Here is a 21652-nt window from a genome sequence, read left to right on the forward strand (position 1 = left end):
GTGATATTAGAGTTGATACTTAATTGCAAAACTGAGTGGAATGCCATTATAACTTGTTTTGCTCCAAACACTCCGGCAATAATTTAGTATTATTTTTAATATTTCTTGCAAACTGTAAATGGAGCTCTATCCCCTAAAATTTACAATTGGTATTTTGAGGAAACTCCATTTTTTTTTCCACAATGGCTGTACAAATTTATATTCCCACTAACAGTGTGCAGGTTCCCCCTTTTCTCCATATACTTTCTAGAACTTTTTACCTCATTGTGATTTTTGATTTGCATTTCTTTGATAATTATTTATCTTATATCTGTAGTCGTTTTAATGTCTTCTACTAAGAAACGTCTTTTTAGATCTATTGCCCATTGTTTGAATGAATTTATCTGATTTATTATTATTTATTCTTACATGATTATTATAAAATGTTTCTCTAAATAAACACACACCCATATTACCAGTCTTAATATTAGCAAAGTGATCTGTTTGATATTAGAGCATATTCAAGATTGCCTTAAGACAAACACATTGATTAATCTATCTCAGAAAAATAACTATGTTTGACTTCTAGGACGAAGTAGTTTACCCTAAAATAACAATCCTGAGATCTATCTGTGTTTCATTATCTCTATTACATATCAATATTTGTGTTTATTTGTTGTTCACATATAAATATGACACAATTTTCAGAATTGTACATTTTAAAAAAGTCCCTATTTCACCATGAAATACAGAATTGGAGTAATATTTAAATTTTACTGTAGGAAGGAAGGAATTTACGAAGTCTTAAGTATATCACAAAATTTTGAAAATGGTAAGAACTAGAGATAAATATAAGCTGACACCTGATTTGAAGGAAAATAAATAGTGGCAATACAAAAGAAAAAATCTATAATTTACAACTCATGAGAATTTAGTGCATACAACTTGAAGTAAACTTAAATTGAACATCAACATGTTAAAAATAGCTTACCTAATGGGAAACACTTTCTAGGAAGTTAAATTTCCCTGAAAGGATGTGAAAGTCATTCAGTTTAAAGCACATAATTTGAAAATATGAATATCCCATATATTATGTAGTGAAAATTTAAGGATGTGAAAGTCATTCAGTTTAAAGCACATAATTTGAAAATATAAATATCCCATATATTATGGAGTGAAAATTTACAAACTATGACTATTTAAATATGTATACACATATATATGCATATGTGTGTGTGTATATGCACACACACAATCTGAATACAAAAGGAAATTGGTTTCATTCTGAGTGTGACTTACTAAAAAGTTAATGTAAATAAATTGTTTTACTAAAAGTTGCTCTTTTATTACTTTGGAGCATGCATTTTTTTTCACATATAATCATCCTACACAAGCTAAAATCTAACTGCATTATAGAATGTATAAAGCATTATCACTTTTTTATTACAGTTAAAGCAGGGCACACCTAAATGACGCATCTTTGCTTATGGTAAAGGGAGGACAGCTGCTATAACTTAATTAGCTTGCCCTTCTCACTAGTCGTCTTAATTAGGGCACTGCTAATTAATGTAGTATTCTTCCAGAGGGCTAAATAGAATTGTTTTCACTTATTTGAATTTAACCTGAAAGGATATGCCATGAACTCTATAGTTTTAAGTACTAAAGGGACTGAAATTGTGAAATTCAGCATCTTTTTAAGTCATTTTAAAAATATGTAGATGCAAATATTCCAATTTACAAGACACTCTGCATGCCCTTAGTTATTTGGTTGTCCCTTTCTTTAACGTACAAAGTACACTCTCATGAAATGTCAATTTTCTAATATTTGCAGAATTTCAATGTGTTTTAGTATTTTGGGATAAACTAATAGAAAATATGATGTGTTTGCATTAAAAATATAAATTGGATAAATGTGCAAATTACATTATATCATGTTAACTTTCAATTAAAATTATTTCTTAGAATTTAGAGAGAAAATCCAGAAATACATTTTAGCAGCTACACATCTTGAAAAGAAATCTTATTTCCATAAATTTTACAATTAAATTTCTAATGGAAAAGGGTATATTTTAAGATCCTTCGAATCATGTATGCGTGATTCACAATGCATGAAATTTTATTATGTCTGTCATATTTGTAGCTAGAAAATTAGCTTTACATGTTCCTAGACCATATCCAGTACTAAGTAGCTATCTACTGTATTTCTAATCATTCAAGACTATTAAAAAATATCTGACACAGAACCAATGTTGTAAATGTTTGTTAAATGAGTAATTGATGATAATATAGTGACTTCATCTGGAATAATTGTTGTGCATGTGTGTTTGAGTATCTATGTATATCTATATACTATTTTTTATGTTTACAATAACTCAATACAGGACAGTAAAATATGCATGTTCTTATGCTCCATTTTGTTGGTTTTATTAATAAATTTGACATTAACTTGTAGTAGAAAAAAAAGTTAGAGGTATAACCATCATGACAATACGTGAATGAAGATCTTTTCCTAAACTGCAGATAAAATAACTTCTGTTCTTTCAAAAACGTTCTGGCAAAGCAATTACTGATACATTGAAAACCACAAGTTAACATTTGTGAACGTGTATATTGTACACACATTACATTTTAAGACATTGCTGATTCCATGTATGTCCAGATCATACCAAAGAATAGTTAGAGAACTAAAAGAAAGTGCTTCAAAAATAATTTTTACAGCAACACAGTTTAAAGTTCTAGTTTTGCTGTGGTGACGTAAATACGCACATTTCTTTAACTATTCAAATTCATCTCTTATGATAAGATCCGTGATTGATGTGATAAGACTTCTGATAAATAAGGAACACAAGCTTTGTAAAATACATTATCTGTCATATATTCTTTGTAGTATTATATTTACATGGACTGTATTTATTCAATAAACAATGAAAGAGAATGTACTTGCATTTCTTTTGATTTATCTGAATTTATTTAACAGTAAACTGTCTACTGCATTATCTTCATACTAAAGCCAGATGAGGATGGAACAAAAAGAAGAAAACTAAAACCCCAATATTTTTAATGAACATAAATGCATAAATCCACAGCAAAACATTAGCAACGGCATATTAAATCCAACAGCATATTGAAAATATTATTCATCATAATTAACATCATTCATCACAGGAATGCAAGGATGGTTCAACATATCAAATCAGAAAACATGAATACATCAACAACATGAAGCACAAAAAGCTTATCACCATCTCTACAGGTGAAGAAAAGGCAATTGATAAAATTTAACATTTCTTCTTTATACTAAACGTTGTACAAATTAGGTATGAAAGGAACATGCCTCATCATGATAAAATTATATAGAATAAACCAATTACTAACATGCTTTTGAATGCAGAAAATGCAAAGGTTTCTAAGATATGGAAAAAGATGAGAGTATCTACTTTTGACCCATTGAAAAATATTTTATTTTTGATTAACAAGCACTGATTACAAATATTAATGGGGTTCAGCACAATTTTGAACAAATGTATATAATATGCTCTGATCCTTTACAGTCTCCTGTCCATTCTGTTACCCCTAGCCTTCTCAACCTCTGTAATCACTCTTCTACATTCACATCAATGTTTTATCTCCCACATGTGAGACAGAACATATAATACATGTGCTTCTGTGGCTGGCTTATTTCATTTAATTTCTTCTAGTTCATTCATTTTGCTGCAAATTCCATATCATTCTTCTTTATGGCTGAACAATATGGCTGTTTCATATATTTGCCATTTCTTCATCCATTCATCTGTTGGCAGGCATCTGTGTGGATTAGAGTGTTAATATCTTTGGTATTGTGAATAGTATTGCAATAAACATAGATGGGTATTTATCAGATTGCTGATGTCATTTTCTTTCAACAAATTTTTAGGAGTACAGTAGCTACATCATCTGTTAGGTCTTCTAGTTATTTTAGGAAACTCTATACTGTTTTCTGTACTGGTCGTAGTAAGTAACATTCCACTAATAGTGCATGAGAATACTTTTCTCTCTGCATCTTTGTCAACACTTTTCATTTATTTATTTTTATAATACATATTCTGATGAGAATATCTTATTGTGGTTTTAATTGCATTTTCTGTTGGACAGTAGTATTAAGCATTTTCTCATATATCTGTTTCCCATTTAAACTTCTTCATTTAAGAAGTATATATTCAGATCTTTTGCCCAATTTTAAATTGGATTACCAGTTTATTTTGCTGTTGTTAAGTTTTTTGAGTTCCTTATATATTGTGAATATTAATAGATGGTCCAAAGAACAGCTAGGAAATATTTTCTTCCATTCTGTAGGTTGTCTCTAAACTCTGTTGTTTCCTTTGCTGTGCATAAGTCATCTAGTTTGATGTAATCCCTTTTGTATATTTTTGCTTTTTCCTGTTCTTTTGAGGTTATGTCCAAAATATCATTTACTGTACCAGTGTTTTGCAATGTTCCCCTACATTTTCTTATAACAGTTACATAGTTTCAGGTGTTATACTTAGGGTTTTTTTTTTAATCCATTTTGTGTAGTTTATTATTATTATTACTTTTTTTTATTTTTGGTACTGGGGTTTTTGTCAAGGTTGAGAGATAAGGGTCATCGTTTAATTTTTTTGCATATGGATATCCAGTTTTCCTAGCACCATTTATTGAAGTGGTTACTTTTTCTCCAATATAAGTTTATAAAGAATTTCTTGAGAATTGGTTGACGTAGATGTGTGGGTTTATTTCTGTGGTCTCTTCTCTTCCACCAGTGTGCCTGCCTCTATGAGAGTTTCATTCTGATTGGTAACTATGGTTCTGTAGTGTATCTTGAAATCAGTTATTGTAGTACCTCCAGCTTTGTTGTTTGTGTTAAAATTTGCTTTGGTTAGGCAGAGTCTTTTATAGTTCCCCATGAATTTTAGGATATTTTTTTCTAGTTCTATGAAAAAAGACATTGTTTTTTGATTGAGATTATATTGAATCTGTAAATATCTTTATATAATATCAGCTTTTGAACAATATTAAAACTTCTAATCCTTGAACATGGGAAGTCTTTTTTTTTCATCAGTGGTTTGAATTTCTCTCTCTCTGTTTTTTTTTTTTTTTACTTTTTCTATTTATTTATTTGGTACTACAGGTTGTTCACAGAGGCACTTTACAACTGAGTCACATCCCCAGGCCAATTTTATATTTTATTTAGAGCCAGGGTCTCACTGAGTTACTTACAGCCTCCCTGAGTTGCTGAGTCTGGCTTTGAATTAGAGATCCTCCTCCTTCAGCTTCCAGAACTGCTGGAATAACAGGTATGTGCCACTGTGACCAGTGACCAGCCTGTTTTGTAATTTATTTTTTTTGTAATTTATTTTTTTGTGTGGTGCTGGGAATTGAACCCAGGGCCTTGTGCATGCAAGACAAGCACTCTACCGCTGAGCTATATCCCCAGCCCACTGGTTTGTAATTTTTAACAAAGAGTTTTTTACTTCCTTGATTAAATTTATTCCTATGCATTTTAATTAAATGAATAAAAGGGAAAATTTAGACTTTTTAATAAAATGTACTGAACATTTGAATATCAACATGCAGAAGATTTCAACTAAAACATCATTTACAAAAATGAGCCCAAAATGACTTGAAGACTTAAATGTAGAGCTTGAAACTATAAAACTACAAGGAAACAGGAAAAATGACTTGACTTTTTTTTTTTTAATCAGTATCTTTAAACATATTACAGAAGGGAAAGATAGAAAAACAAAATAATAACAAACTGCTCCCAATCTGAGTGTTTTCTACTTAATCACAGCACATCAGTCATTGTATTCATGATTTCATTCCCATGACAAGATAATGATAATTGGACATAATATAGCAACTACAGAGGATCCAAGATGGGGAATAGAGGGTGACTACATCTCCCATCGCTCCAGAACCCAGGATTCAAGAAGGTGAGGCATTCAGAGACTCGGACTAACATAGAGCCGCAGGGTGAGTCTCTCCCACCGGGTGAAGCTCAGACCGGGCAGCAGGCCTGCACAGGGGCAGCTTCACCGAGCAGGGCAGGGCAGCTAGAGACTTCCCCAAGCAGCTCTGCTCCATCCGGCGGCAGGCTCATTCCACAGCCAGCTTCTAGGAGCAGGCCGCCCAGTGAGAGCCTTTTCATACAGAGCCAGCTCCAAGCCCCAGACCCAGTGGCAGGCTAGGGGCAGCTTTCTTCGGAAGCACTGCATTATCAAGTTCCTTGAAGACTTTAGGCTACTGAAGGCTGGGAGGTGATATATTGGAAATCTACAGGGACACTATAAGCCAATAGAGGAAACCTGCAATATCTCACAGTCCCACTGATATCTGATGAATATGAGAAAACAAGGGAAGAAAATATCCCAAACAAACCTAGATACTATATCAATAAAACCCAATGACAGCACAGCAGAAGAAATGTCAGAAAGGGAGTTCAGAATTTACATAATTAAAACAATCAGAGAAGCAAATGAGGAGATGAATGAGCAAATACAGTCATTGAAGGAGGAGATGAAAGAGCAAATGCAGGCATTAAATGATCGCACCAATCAACAGTTAAAAGACCAAATATGGGAAGTAAGAGATCATTTCAATAAAGAGTTAGAGATACTGAAAACACAAACAAACAGAAATCCTTGAAATGAAGGAAACAATAAACCACATAAAAACTCCATAGAAAGCATAACCAATAGGATAGAACACCTGGAAGACAGAACCTCAGACATTGAAGAAAATATATTTAATCTTGAAAACAAAGTTGACCAAACAGAGAAGATGGTAAGAAATCATAAATAGAATCTACAAGAATTATGAGATATCATGAAAAGACAAATTTAAAATTATTGGAATTGAGGAAGGCTTAGAGAAACAAACCAAAGGAATGAACAATCTATTCAATGAAATAATATCAGAAAATTTCCCAAATCTGAAGAATGAAATGGAAAACCAAGTACAAGAGACTTATAGGACTCCAAATACACAAAATTACAACAGACGCAGACCAAGTCACGTTATAAAGAAAATGCCTAACATACAAAAAAAAAGACAGAATTTTAAAGGCTGCACGAGAAAAGAATCAAATTACATTCAGGGGGAAACCAATAAGAATATCAGCAGATTTTCAATCCGAACCCTAAAAGCTAGAAGGGCCTGGAACAACATTTACCAAGCCCTGAAAGAAAACGGATGCCAACCAAGAATCTTATACCCAGCAAAACTTACTTTCGGATTTGACAACGAAATAAAATCCTTCCATGATAAACAAAAGCTAAAGAATTTACAAAAAGAAAGCTGGCATTACAGAACATTCTCAGCAAAATATTCCATGAGGAAGAGATGAAAAACAACGATGCTAATCAACAATGGGAGGAACTAGCCTAAAGGAAGAGCCAAATAAATGAGAAACCAAATGATGTCAAAAAACAAAAATGAGTCAAATGACTGGGAATACAAATCATATCCCAATAATAACCCTGAATGTTAATGACTTAAACTCATCAATCAAAAGACACAGACTGGCAGATTGGATTAAAAAGAAAAATCCAACAATATGCTGCCTGCAAGAGACTAAACTCATAGAAAGAGATACCCATAGACTAAAGGTGAAAGGATGGGAAAAACCATACTATGCACATGGACATAGCAAAAAAGCTGGAGTATACATCCTCATTTCAGATAATGTGGACTTCAAGTCAAAACTAGTCAGAAGGGATAAAGAAGAACATTACATACTGCTTAAGGAAAGCATAAATCAGCAAGACATAATAATCATAAATATCTATGCCCCGAACATTGACTCATCCATGTACATCAAACAAATCCTTCTCAATTCCAGAAATCAAATAGACCACAACACAGTAATACTAGGCGATTTTAACACACCTCTTTCACCACTGGATAGATCTTCCAAACAAAAATTGAATAAAGAAACCATAGATCTCAATAACACAATCAACAATTTAGATTTAACTGACATGTATAGAACATACCATCCAACAAAGAACGAATAAACTTTCTTCTAAGCAGCACATGGATCCTTCTCTAAAATAGACCATATTTTATGCCACGAAGCTACTGTTAGCAAATACAAGAAGATAGAGATAATACCTTGTATTCTATCAGATCATAATGGATTGAAAGTAGAAATAAATGACAGAGTAAAAAACAGAAACGTCTCCAATACCTGGAGATTAGATAATACACTATTATATGATGAATGGATAACAGAAGACATCAGGAGGGAAATAAAAAAAAATTCTTAGAAGTAAATGAGAACAAAGACACATCATATTAAAATCTCTGGGAAACTATGAAAGCACTACTTAGAGGAAAATTTATTTCATGGGGTACACTGAAAAAAAGAAGTAAAAATCAACAAATAAACGACTTAACACTACAGCTCAAAGCACTAGAAAAAGAAGAGCAGACCAACACCAAAAGTAGTAGAAGACAGGAAATAGTTAAAATCAGAGCCGAAATCAACAAAATTGAAACTAAAGAAACAATCGGAAAAATTAACAAAATAAATAGTAGGTTCTTTGAAAAAATAAACAAAATTGATAAACCCTTAGCCACACTAACAAAGAGAAAAAGGGAGAAAACTCAAATTACTAAAATTCGGAATGAACAAGGAAATATCACAACAGACACGAGTGAAATACAAAACATAATAAGAGCTATTTTGAAACTCTATATTCCAAAAAAATAGAAAACCTCAAAGACATCAACAAGTTTCTAGAAACATATGAATTACCTAAACTGAACGAGGAGGACATACACAACTTAAATAAATCAATTTCAAACAGTGAAATAGAAGAGGTCATCAAAAGACTACCAACGAAGAAAAGTCCGGGACCAGATGGGTTCTCAGCCGAGTTCTACAAAACCTTTAAAGAAGAGCTCATTCCAATACTCCTCAAAGTATTCCATGTAATAGAAGAGGAGGGAACCCTCCCAAACTCATTCTATGAAGCCAATATCACCCTGATACCTAAACCAGACAGAGACACATCAAGGAAAGAAAATTTCAGACCAATATCCTTAATGAACATCGATGCAAAAATTCTCAACAATATTTTAGCAAATCACATACAAATATATATTAAAAAGGTAGTGCACCATGATCACGTGGATTTTTCCCAGGGATGCAAGGTTGGTTCAAAATCCGGAAATCAATAAATGTGATTCACCATATCAACAGACTTAAAGTCAAGAATCACATGATTATTTCGATAGATGCAGAAAAAGCATTCGACAAAATACAGCATCCCTTCATGCTCAAAACACTAGAAAAAATTGGGGTAGTGGGATCATTCCTTAACATTATAAAGGCCATCTACACTTAGCCCATGGCTAATATCATTCTAAATGGTGAAAAACTGAATGCATTCCCCCTAAAAACTGGAACAAGGCAGGGATGCCCTCTTTCACCACTTCTATTCAACATCGTCCTTGAAACTCTGGCCAGAGCAATTAGACAAAACAAAGAAATTAAAGGGATACGAATAGGAAAAGAAGAACTCAAACTATCCCTGTTCGCTGATGACATGATTATACATTTAGAGGAACCTGGAAATTCCACCAGAAAACTTTTAGAACTCATAAGTGAATTCAGTAAAGTAGCAGGTTACAAGATCAATGCTCATAAATCCAATGCATTTTTATACATAAGTGATGAATCTTCAGAAAGAGAAGTTAGGAAAACTACCCCATTCATAATAGCCTCGAAAAAAATAAAATACTTGGGAACCAATCTCACAAAAGAGGTGAAAGACCTCTACAATGAGAACTACAGAACACTAAAGAAAGAAATTTAAGAAAACCTTAGAAGATGGAAAGATCTCCCATGTTCTTGGATAGGCAGAATTAATATTGTCAAAATGACCATACTACCAAAACTGCTATACAGATTCAATGCAATTCCAATTAAAATCCCAATGATGTACCTTACAGAAATAGAGCAAGCAATTATGAAATTCATCTGGAAGAATAAGAAACCCAGAAGAGCTAAAGCAATCCTTGGCAGAAAGAGTGAAGCAGGGGTTATCACAATACCAGATCTTCAACTCTATTACAAAGCAATAGTAACAAAAACAGCATGGTATTGGTACCAAAATAGAAAGGTGGATCAATGGTACAGAATAGAGAACAGGGACACAAACCAAAATAAATACAATTTTCTCATACTAGACAAAGGGGCCAAAAATATGCAATGGAGAAATGGTAGCCTCTTCAACAAATGGTGCTGGGAAAACTGGAAAACCATATGCAACAGAATGAAATTAAACCCCTATCTCTCACCCTGCACAAAACTCAACTCACAATGGATCAAGGACCTCAGAATCAGACCAGAGACCCTACAAGTTATAGAAGAAAATGTAGGTCCAAACCTTCAACTTGTTGGCTTAGGATCAGACTTCCTTTACAGGACTCCCATAGCACAAGAAATAAAAGCAAGAATCAACAACTGGGATAGATTCAAAACTAAATAGCTTTCTCTCAGCAAAGGAAACTATCAGAAATGTGAAGAGAGAGCCTACAGAGTGGGAGAATATCTTTGCCAACCATACCTCAGATAGAGCATTAATTTCCAGAATCTATAAAGAACTCAAAAAACTCTACACCAAGAATACAAATAATCCAATCAACAAATGGGCTAAGGAAATGAACAGACACTTCACAGAAGAAGATGTACAATTAATCAACAGATATATGAAAAAATGTTCAACATCCCTAGTAATAAGGGAAATGCAAATCAAAACTACCCTAAGATTTCATCTCACCCCAATTAGAATGGTGATTATCAAGAACACAAGCAACAACAGGTGTTGGAGAGGATGTGGGGGAAAAGGTACACTCATACATCGCTGGTGGGGTTGCAAATTAGCGCAGCCACTCTGGAAAGCAGTATGGAGATTCCTCAGAAACCTTGGAATGGAACCACCATTTGACCCAGCTATCCCACTCCTAGGCCTATACCCAAAGGACTTAAAATCAGCATATTACAGAGATACAGCCACATGAGTGTTCATAGCTGCTCAATTCACCATAGACAGATTGTGGAGCCAACGTAGATGTCCTTCAATTGATGAATGGACAAAGAAACTGTAGCATATATATACAATGGAATATTACTGCACCATAAAGAATGATAAAATTATGGCATTTGCAGGCAAATGGATGAAATTGGAGAATATCATGCTAAGTGAGATAAGCCAATCTCAAAATACCAAAGGACAAATGATCTTGCTGATAAGCGGATGATGACATATAATGGGGGGTGGGAAGTGTTAGCATTAGGGTTAGGGTTAGGTTTAGGGTTAGATTTAAGTAGGGTGGCAAGAATGGAGAAAGGAAGGACTGTATAGAGGGAAAAGAGGGGTGGGAGTGGTGGGGGGGAAGGGAAAAACAGCAGAATGAATCAAACAACATTACCCTATTAAATTTATGATTACACAAATGGTATGTCTTTACTCCATGTACAAACAGAGAAACAACATGTATCCCATTTGTTTACAATAAAAGAAATAAAATTTAAAAAAAAGTAAAAAAAAAAAAAAAAATAGCAACTACATGCTTGAAGAAATGTTTTCCTAACTATGGTCCAGCATAGTTCATCCAGATTAGTCTTCTCTCTGAAAAGTCACTGATCCCTAACATCTTCTTTCTTAGTCATAATGTTTTCTCTCTTGCTGTTTCCCTCTATCAATTTCTTCGCAGTCTCTTAGAGAACAACAGTTATTGAGAACATTGTTAGTTTTACCAGAAATGTCAAACACTCCATAAAATAATGTGTATTTAATGAATCATCTCGTAAGAGGAACTTCAAGTGAGTAGCTTTTTAATAAATCCAGATAATCATGACAGATATTAAAATATATTTCTTTTAAGCATTTTACTTTTTATTATCACATTGAAATTTGAATGGACACCAAAATATATGATTAACACATCAGTAGAATAGCATGTATATGCCTGATATAGATTATAGAGTTTTTACTTAAACATAATAATTCTGTCAATGAAAACAAATAACCATTTTTATCAGTGACATTTTATGTATGGAGAAATTAAAACAATTCCATTTTTATTATATAATTAATTAAAGTTGATTTTAAAAGATTAGTAAATGTAACTGAACTGTGCATGTTTACATGTGAATAAATATATGTGTGAATGTAATGAAATATATCACAAAAGAAAATATGTCTGAACATATAATTTTTATCATAAACAAAATGAAATGGAAACTCCTGAAAAGATACTTACAAAATATGTGAAATAAAGAGTACCACACATGAGTAGTTCTATAAACATTAAAAACAATGTTTATGAAATATTAATGTCAACCAAGCATTATATATAAATGAATTATTGCTTTTTCTTATAATTAACTACCATAAAAAAATCAAGAAGCCTAATTGCCTACCATTTGTTAATTTAATTTCCTGTGTTATATAGTTATTAGTGTGTCAATATAATTTTTAGTTCATACAATTTTAATTCATATGATTGTGTTGTGGGGTTTGGGGTTTTCTAGGGTTAGCAGAAAGTATATTCAGATAGTTAAAGCAAAATGTGAAAGGTAAAAATTGGAAATTCATTAATATGCTTACTGTTTTATATCATGTTGAAATAAATGCAAATAAAGGAAGGATGCAAAAAAAAAGAGCCAATTCATGAAATTAAGAAACATCTTGACTGATTTCCTTCATGATTTTTTTTCAAGAAGTTAAGAAATATGTTAGATAAGAACAAGAAAGAGAGGAAGGATTAAAAGGTATGAAGACAGTAAAACTTATTTCAAGGAGACTTTGGAAACATTGGGAGGAAATACGGGAGGATCACTGTGACACCCTAAGGAAAGGTATCATGGCATAAATCTGTTTGATTTTGTAAAGTGTCCTAGAACCAACCTGCAACCTAGATGCACGCTAAGAAAGGACAGGATAGATCCTGTGCTGGAGTTTTGCCAGACTTTGTTATTGAAACATATTGCTACAAGTGTAGGTACAAAGGTTTTGGTCAGAGAATGATTACAAATTTAGGGAAATGACAAAAGAAATATACACAACTTTACAGACTTGATTTTTAAACGTTAGGGTAATTGGTTGTAGTAACTGAAGGCAAAATATTATGTCATAGTGCCTTGATTTAGAATTCTGATCTACACTTTGTTATCATAGTAACCTTGATCAAGTGATTTAATCTCCTAAACCTCAATTTTCTCTAAAGTGACCATAATAATACCTGTCTCATGATGGTGATTTGAGATTCAAAAAAGTAAAACATGTGGAATCATGTCGTATACTTAAGAAATGTTGCATATATTTCCCGTGTTGCTCGTGTTAAGAGTACTTGCAAGAATAAGCTGACACATCGAAAGCTGGCATCAAACAGTAGGGTGACTGCATAAATAATTTCAGAATTAAAGCAGTTACCTGCTGCTGACAAAGCACAGGAGGGGGCAGGAAATGATGTAGAAAATGATCTCATTGCTAAAGAAATCAGAGAATTAAGGATGGGAGTTTTTGACTATGTCATCTAACCATCTTTATTAAAAATATATTAACAGCATGATATAGTAAGTGGGAGGAGATCATACCAGATTCATACCAGCAAGAGAAAGAAAGCACTGAACAGATATTGTGAAGAAGCAGCAGCTCACACCCAACTGGGAAGATAATTTCAGGTCACCTTCATATGGGAAGGAAACCCTGAATACAATCAGGGAAGAATTCAGGATAAGAACAGAGAAGACATATTTTAGCAATATTTCTAATTGTATAATGTGCCAGAAAAACTTTAATTAGCCACAAGGATGCAAGTTTTACAAGTTCTCTGAAGGGATTGTTCGACACTCAGCTGCTGTCTCAAAAGATTGAACTGTGGTCCCAATTTCAGGGGTGTCCTGTATGTTTTGAATTTGAGGAGTACAAAAGATTTTAGACATCAATTATACCAGTGTCCTAGAAAAATACTGGCATGTTAAGCTGAATGGCTGGACATGTGACCAGACAAGGGCAGTATTATTTAAGGGAATGAAATTTTTTTAGGAGTAGATGGATCCCGAATTGTTGAGCATTTCAATTCCTTAATCACTTTTTTCCTAAGTATCTCTAAACGGACAGATAAATTGTGGTTATTTCTGTATGTATTTTATCTGCATTTCCTTAGATTTGAAGGAGAAAATATTTCTCATTACCACTTATAACTGCTCTCTTTAATAAATTGTTAGTGTCACTTTCTCATATAAATGAGTTCATTTACTCTGTATAGGTGGAATGTAGTAAAATGATTTAAAATATATCTGAACATTTCAGAAAGTTTTCCTTTTGAATCAAGATCAAGTGTTCTGGAATTATTAACAAAGGCTTATTATACTCAAATTGGAAAAGTATATTATTAAACCAGTACAAGTAAACAGTAGAGTTCAGAATATCAATCATAAATAACAAATTCCTATTGTCTTCTGACTGTATGGTGGTATCATTTCTGTAGCTGTTAATATCTGTCAGGTATTGAGTTTTAGGAGAAAAAGTGTGTTTTTCCCAAAATTTCAAAGTAAGAATTTTTTCGTATATTTTTCTTTTCTGGTATAACCTAATAAATTATAAGAAAAATTGATGACATCATTAATTTTGTGTTAATGGAAATATCAAAATCTTTGTTTTCCATATATAATTAATTTTAATGGAAATATCAAATCTTTGTTTTCCATATATAATTAATTTTGATTCAGGAACTTTAATGATGACTCTGAGACATGACTCCTGTGTTCTGGGAACGAATTTTAATCATATTTTATAAAAGAACTGTCTTGTTATATGTACAAAATAATTAAATAAACCTAGATACCTACTTCCATTTTAGAAAGTAGATCTCCATTAAAAAGATAATAGATATGTAATTGACAGTACTGTTCTTTGAGAAAGGTATTTTCAATGTCCAAATCTCCCAATAATGATATCACTTAAGTAGGATATTGAAGACAATATAAAAGTTGAATTGTTAGCCAGCTAATGACAGGAATCTCAAATAATACATTGCCTGGTATATGAACACACGGTGCTTCTTCTGGAGAATAAACAAAGCAAGTGCTCCATATTGAAAAGGTACATACTATTAAAAAATATGTAATAGTATTATTACTATGTTCATTATATTCAAATCACTGACACTAAATTAGTTTTAATATTTCTTCAAAAACTATAGAAAATTAGTTCCCTGTATTTGTGCATTTTTTTCCAGTAAAGCATATTGAAAGTCATAGATGAAAACTGATGTAAATCAAATTTTCCAAGCAAAACAGGGAAAGCTAAACAGAGCAGCTAGTCACAAAAGATTAGATAATTCAAGTTTAAATGCATTTCAGGCAAGATTGGTGTTTCTAACAAGCAACAATAATGCATGATTCAATCGCGAATATGTGAGTTAAACAATGACTCAATTGCAAGAACATGTGACATGGAGCCACAATGACATAGAAATCTAAGAAAATAAAACAAAAATCTGTTTATAAAAAATTAAGATTTTAAGGATATTTCTCAAAAATGGAAAATTGAAGAAAGTTATTTAATATGGTATATTTCATTTTATTTGCAATTAAAAGTCTACTTTTGCCCAAGAATAAAATAGATTCAATGCACACTAAAACACTAGTTATAAAAGGCAACAGGAGAGGTATTTTAAGTATCATTGAAAAAACACATAGCTTACATGAATTACATCTTTCTCTTTAAAGTCAGGTTTATTATATGATCAGGTATCTTTATTTCTGCTCGCTTTCTTTGTTTTTATGTATTAATGAACAAAGTACATATACATAGCATGTATATATATTCGTATTATATTTTGTATCTGAGTTTTTCATATACTTATGTATTAACACATTTGGTCACATGCATCGTATGTTTGTATGGAAAAGACAGGGTTGTGGAAATACATAGCAAAATCTAAGCATCAGATAATCAGGAGATGGTGACAAAGAAATTTTTTAAATTATTGTACAATTTTACATTTTTTGAATTGCTCAAATGAAGATACATAATTTTCATAATTAAAATCTAATAAAGTTTCTCAATTGAATATCAAATAAAAATAACGTATTAGCTATCACAAAGTTAAATATTTTATTATGGTTAATTTTTTATTATTTCTTCACTTCAGGTAATATTTCTCAATATTAATAATTTCAAAATTAATAATTCTGTATTTTAATCAGAATTTAGAGGAAATATTCTGAGATCTTTTTCAAGGCCTGAGTCTAGGATTAGTCCGTCTTGGTAACTCAAGAATGAACAATATTATGAGCTCCTAGCTTGCATTAATTATAAGTGTAACAGAGTTACTCTGTAATTTGTATGTAACCTCCATTCTGAGGACTGTATTATGACTTCCATAGGAAATATGTGGAGTCTATATAAAATCATTTGTCTATGTCATTCATAATGGGTGTCATGCAAAAAGATGCAGACCCAGGAGGTCTAGTAAAATTCTATTCTAAATGTTGAATGGAAAACAAGTTGCATCTACTCTACTCAAAACTATTAAAAGGAAATAAAATTCTTCTGTTTGCAACTTTTGGATTAAAAACAGAACACAATAAATGTATTTTGAAGGGATAAGCAGAAAGACCAATGGCAATATCTTAGCATTTCTATTAAATATATATATATATATATGAAACATATATACATATATAAAACATATATATATATATATATATATATATATATATATATATAAACTATCAATAAGAAATCCCAGAAGTGAATGAGTCACTTAGAATAAATTTTAAAAGTCTCAGAAATTGAATGATAAGAGACACCTCTGAGTTGGGTATGGTAGGAAGACCAAATTGGAAAAATAAATGTTTAAACAACCATACATTAAATACTCTCATTTATTGAGAATGCAGGAATTGATTATGTGAAATTAAACATAGTGAAATGAATAATAGTAATTTAATACCAACTGTCATTGTGTTCATATGTCCTTGTGTGTTTGTTTCCTAAACAGAAGACTGTATAATCCTTCACGGCAAAAACTCATCAATACAAATAAGAAACTTGAGGAAAAAGACAGATTAAAGAACGACCACACAAAACTCAAGGAAAATAAAAGACAGAAGAGTTGAAAGAGAAGGATCCAAAATACCATTACCTACAGATAATGGAACCAAGAACACAAAAATGCCAAGGGAAAAAAAATGGACAAGTTACCAGAATAATAGTCTTCAACATGATGTTTAGGTATAAAAATACATTTTAAAATGAACAGCAAAATTAACTGTAAATTATGGAAAAATAACTATTCAATGAAGTAGTTTAAACTATAAAATATGTAGTGGTCAAACTAAAAGAATGCATGTGATATCTAAGTAGAAAAATTCAGAATGCTTGTGGTACAAATCAATCATTTTAATGTATATAAGAATGTTCACTTGTTTTTTGTCTTTTTGATAATACCCTTTCTTACTGGAGTGAGGTGGTATCTCAGTGTTGTTTTGATTTGCCTTTCCACTATGATCAGTGACATGGAACAATTTTGCATGTCCTTGGTTGTCCATTTGTATGTCTTTGAGAAATGTCTAATTTAAATCCCATTTTCAAGCAGATTAGTTGTGTAGTTCTTTATATATTTTGGATATTAACTTCTCAGATGTATACTTTGCAAATATATTCTCCCATTCTGCAAAGTTGTCTCTTTATTCTGTTGACTATTTCTTTGCTGTGCAGCTTTTAGTTTGATAAAATGTCAATTGCCTATTTTTAGCTCTTTCTTGTATCTTGAAATCTTGTCCAAAAGATCCTTTCCTGACACAGTGTGCAGAGCATTTCTCCTAAGTTCCTTCCACCAGTTGCATAGTTGCAAGTATTATATTAAAGTCTTTAATCCATTTTGAAATAACAAGTGCTAGTGAGAATGTGGAGAAAAAAAGAAGACTTATACACTGTTGGTGGTAATATATATTAGCACAGTCTATAGAATGGTATGGATACCCCTCAAAAATTATTTTAACAACATTGTTCATGAAACTCTAGACAGAGCAATTAGACAGAAGAAAGAATTTAAAGGTATGCACATAGAAAAGAAGAAGTCAAACTATCACTATTTGCCAATGCCATGATTCTATATTTAGAAGATTCAAAAACTTCCACCAGACCGGGGAGATAGCTAAGTTGGTAGGGTGCTTGCCTTGCAAGCACAAGGCCCTGGGTTCGATCCCCCATACTGCCAAAAAAAAAAAAAAAAAAAAAAAAAAAAAAATTTGGGCTGGGGATATGGCTCAGTTGGTAGAGTGCTTGCGAGGCCCTGGGTTCAATCCCCAGCACCGCAAAAATAAATAAATAAATAAATAAATAAATTCCACCAAAAAACTTAGAGGACTAATAAATGAATTCAGCAAAATAGCAGAATATAAAATCAACAACCATAAATCACATGTGTTCCTACACATCAGTAATGAATTCACTGAAAGAAAAATTAAGAAACTACCCGGTCCAAAGTAGCCTGAAAAAAATAAAATAAAATACTTGGAAATCAAGGTGGAAAAACCTCCCATGCTCTTGGATAGTCAGAATTATTATTGTCAAAATGGCCATACTACCAAAAGCATTATACAAATTTAATGTAATTCCTATTAAAATTCCAATGACATCCTTCATAGAAATAGAAAAAGCAATCATTAAATTTATTTGGAAAATTAAGAGACCCAGAATAGTCAAAGCAATCCTTAGCAAGAAAAGTGGAAGCAGATGGCATCACAATACCAGACCTCAAACTATACTACAGAGCTATAGTAATAAAAACAGCATGGTACTGGCACCAAAACAGACACAAAGACGAATGGTACAGAATAGTAAACACAGAGACAAACCCACATAAACACAGTTGTCTCATAGTAGACAAAAGTGCCGAAAACATTCACTGGAGGAGAGATAATCTATTCAACAAATGGTCCTGGGAAAATGGACAGTCACCTGTAACAAAATGAAATTAAACCTTTATCTCTCACCCTGCATGAAACTCAATTCAAAGTGGATCAAAGACTTAGCCTCTAGGAAAGAGACACTGCACCTACTAGAAGAAAAAGTAGGCCCAATCTTCACCAAGAATCTGACTTCCTTAGTAAGACTCCTAAAATGCAAGAAGTTAAATCCCAAATCAATAAGTAAGATGGATTAAAACTAAAAAGTTTCGTCTCGGGGCTGGGGAGATAGCTCAGTTGGTAGAGTGCTTGCCTTGTAAGCACAAGTCCTGGGTTCGATCCTCAGCACCCCTCCCAAAAAAAAACAAAACAAAACAAAACAAAATTCATCTCAGCAAAGAAACAATCAATAATGTGAAGAGAGAGCCTACAGATTGGGAGAAAATCTACCACATTCATCTTACATAAAGCATTCATCTCTAGGATATATAAAGAACTCAAAAGACAACATCAAAAACAAAAAAATAACCCAATCAATAAATGGGCTAAGGAACTGAATAGACACTTCACAGAAGATATAGGACCAATCAACAAATATATGAAAAAATGTTTAACATCTCTAGCAATTAGAGAAATGAAAATCAAAACTACACTAAGATTTCATCTCACTCCAATCATGATGACAATTATCAAGAATACAAGCAACAATAAGTGTTGGCAAGGATATGGGGGAAAAGGTACACTCATACATGGCTGGTGGGGTTGCAAATTGATACAACATTATGGAAAGCAGTATGGAGATTCCTCAGAATACTTGGAATGCAACCATCATGTGACCCAGCTATATCACTCCTTGGTGTACACTCTAAGGACTTAAAATGAGCATACTGATGCAGCCGGTTACTTGCCTCCTGAAGGTTGCAGTCCCAGGCGGCAGCGAGGACCACAGCTGAGGGTGGGTCACCCCCGCCAGGAAATAGGAGCCACCACAACATGTGGGTTTTTGGTTACGGGTCTCTGATCTGGAAGGTGAACTTCCCTTATCAGGACAAGCTGGTCGGATACATCACAGAGGACAGCATGCGCCTCTGGCATGGCCACACTGACCACCGCGGGGTCCCTGGCAAGCCTGGAAGGGTTGTGACTCTTGTTGACGATCCTGGGGGTTGTGTATGCGGTGTTGCTTACAAACTGCCAGTAGGAAAAGAAGAAGTAAAGGCATACCTTGACTTCGGAGAGAAAGGAGTCTACAGAAACATAACAGTCATTTTTTTTATCCAAAAGCTTCCACAACACAACCATTCAGTGTGCTGTTCTATATTGGAACATGTGATAATCCGAATTATCTTGGTCCTGCCCTCTGCAAGACAGTGCTGAACAAATTTTTAATGCAGCTGGTTCAAGTGGAAGAAATACAGAGTATCTTTTTGAGCTTGCAAATTATATTAGAAGCCTTGTACCAGACGATGGAGATGAGCATCTTTTCTCTTTGGAAAACATTCTAAAGGAACGTTTAGAAGAAAAACAGAACCTCAGTTGCATATGAAGACCTAATCATTAATTTATTCAAATAGAGCATTTAGTCTTCAGAGAATCACTTCAGCATACATTGGCAATGTTTTGGAAGTGTTTACTTGAAGATCTTATTATTTTTAATGGTATAGCCAGGATATCATCAAAATGTATAGTTAAATTGCAAGTGTCCTGAAACATTTATATTCAGAAGACTGGAATATAGAGAAAGAAAAAATTCAAGTTTTAATGATATAATGATCTCCTAACTATGTGATACTGAACATCACAAGTGAGTTCTTAAGAAATATACAAAGTGCTCACTTTAGCAGCACATATTCTAAAATTGGAACAATACAAAGATTAGCATGGCCCCTGCACAAAAATAACAGGCAAATTTGTGAAACGTTCCATATTTTTAAAGAAGAGAAATATAGAAATATACAAAGACTTGGTTCAGTTCTTGTTTGTATCAGAATAAAACTAATCTTGTTTCATTTCAAAATGCTATTTTTGAGGTTAAAGAGAATTAAGTCAAAAGTCCAATAAATATTATAAGATACCTTTAATATGTTCCTATAAAATTATTCTATAACCATGGTTTAAAAAATAAAAGCTTAAAATAACATGCAGTTAGAAATGTATGTTAATATAGATAATATTTCAACCTTGAATGTGAATTTCCTTGTTATTCAGGTATGAAATGAGAATTTCAAATTTGGGCCAAAAGAAATTGGCATTTTTTATTAAAAAAATATTCTTGGAATTTAAAAAAAAGGAGCATATTACAGTGATGTAGCCACATCAATATTTATAGGAGCTCAACTCAAAATAGCTAAACTATGGAACCAACCTAGATGTCCTTCAATAGAGGAATAGATAAAGAAAATGTGATATATATATATATATATATATATATATATATATAGGATAGAATATATATATTATATATATATATATGATGGAATATATATATAACATATATATATGATGGAATATTACTCATCTTTAAAGAAGAATGCAATTATGGCATTTGCTGATAAATGGATGGAGTTGGATAATATCATGCTAAGCAAAATAAGCCAAATTCAAAAAATCAAAGGCCAAATGTTTTCTCTTACATGTGGATGCTAATTCACAATGGGGTGGGGGACCCTAGGGAGGAATACTTACTTTAGGTAGAGGGGAGTGAAGGGAGGGGAAGGGGTA

At 32.6% G+C, this 21652-nt stretch overlaps 1 non-coding gene and 1 pseudogene across 1 annotated transcript; both read left to right on the forward strand.

Annotated features, from left to right (window-relative positions):
* Window positions 1-19924: 19924 nt before the first annotated feature.
* LOC124984399 (glutathione-specific gamma-glutamylcyclotransferase 2-like) lies at window positions 19925-20477 on the forward strand (annotated as a pseudogene).
* A 282-nt stretch (window positions 20478-20759) lies between these two features.
* LOC124986096 (U6 spliceosomal RNA) lies at window positions 20760-20863 on the forward strand. The gene has a single exon (XR_007108996.1). It is a non-coding gene; the product is annotated as a U6 spliceosomal RNA (small nuclear RNA).
* The last annotated feature ends 789 nt before the right edge of the window (window positions 20864-21652 follow it).

The sequence above is a fragment of the Sciurus carolinensis genome, chromosome 5, assembly GCF_902686445.1.
Source record: "Sciurus carolinensis chromosome 5, mSciCar1.2, whole genome shotgun sequence".
Lineage (NCBI taxonomy): Eukaryota > Metazoa > Chordata > Mammalia > Rodentia > Sciuridae > Sciurus > Sciurus carolinensis.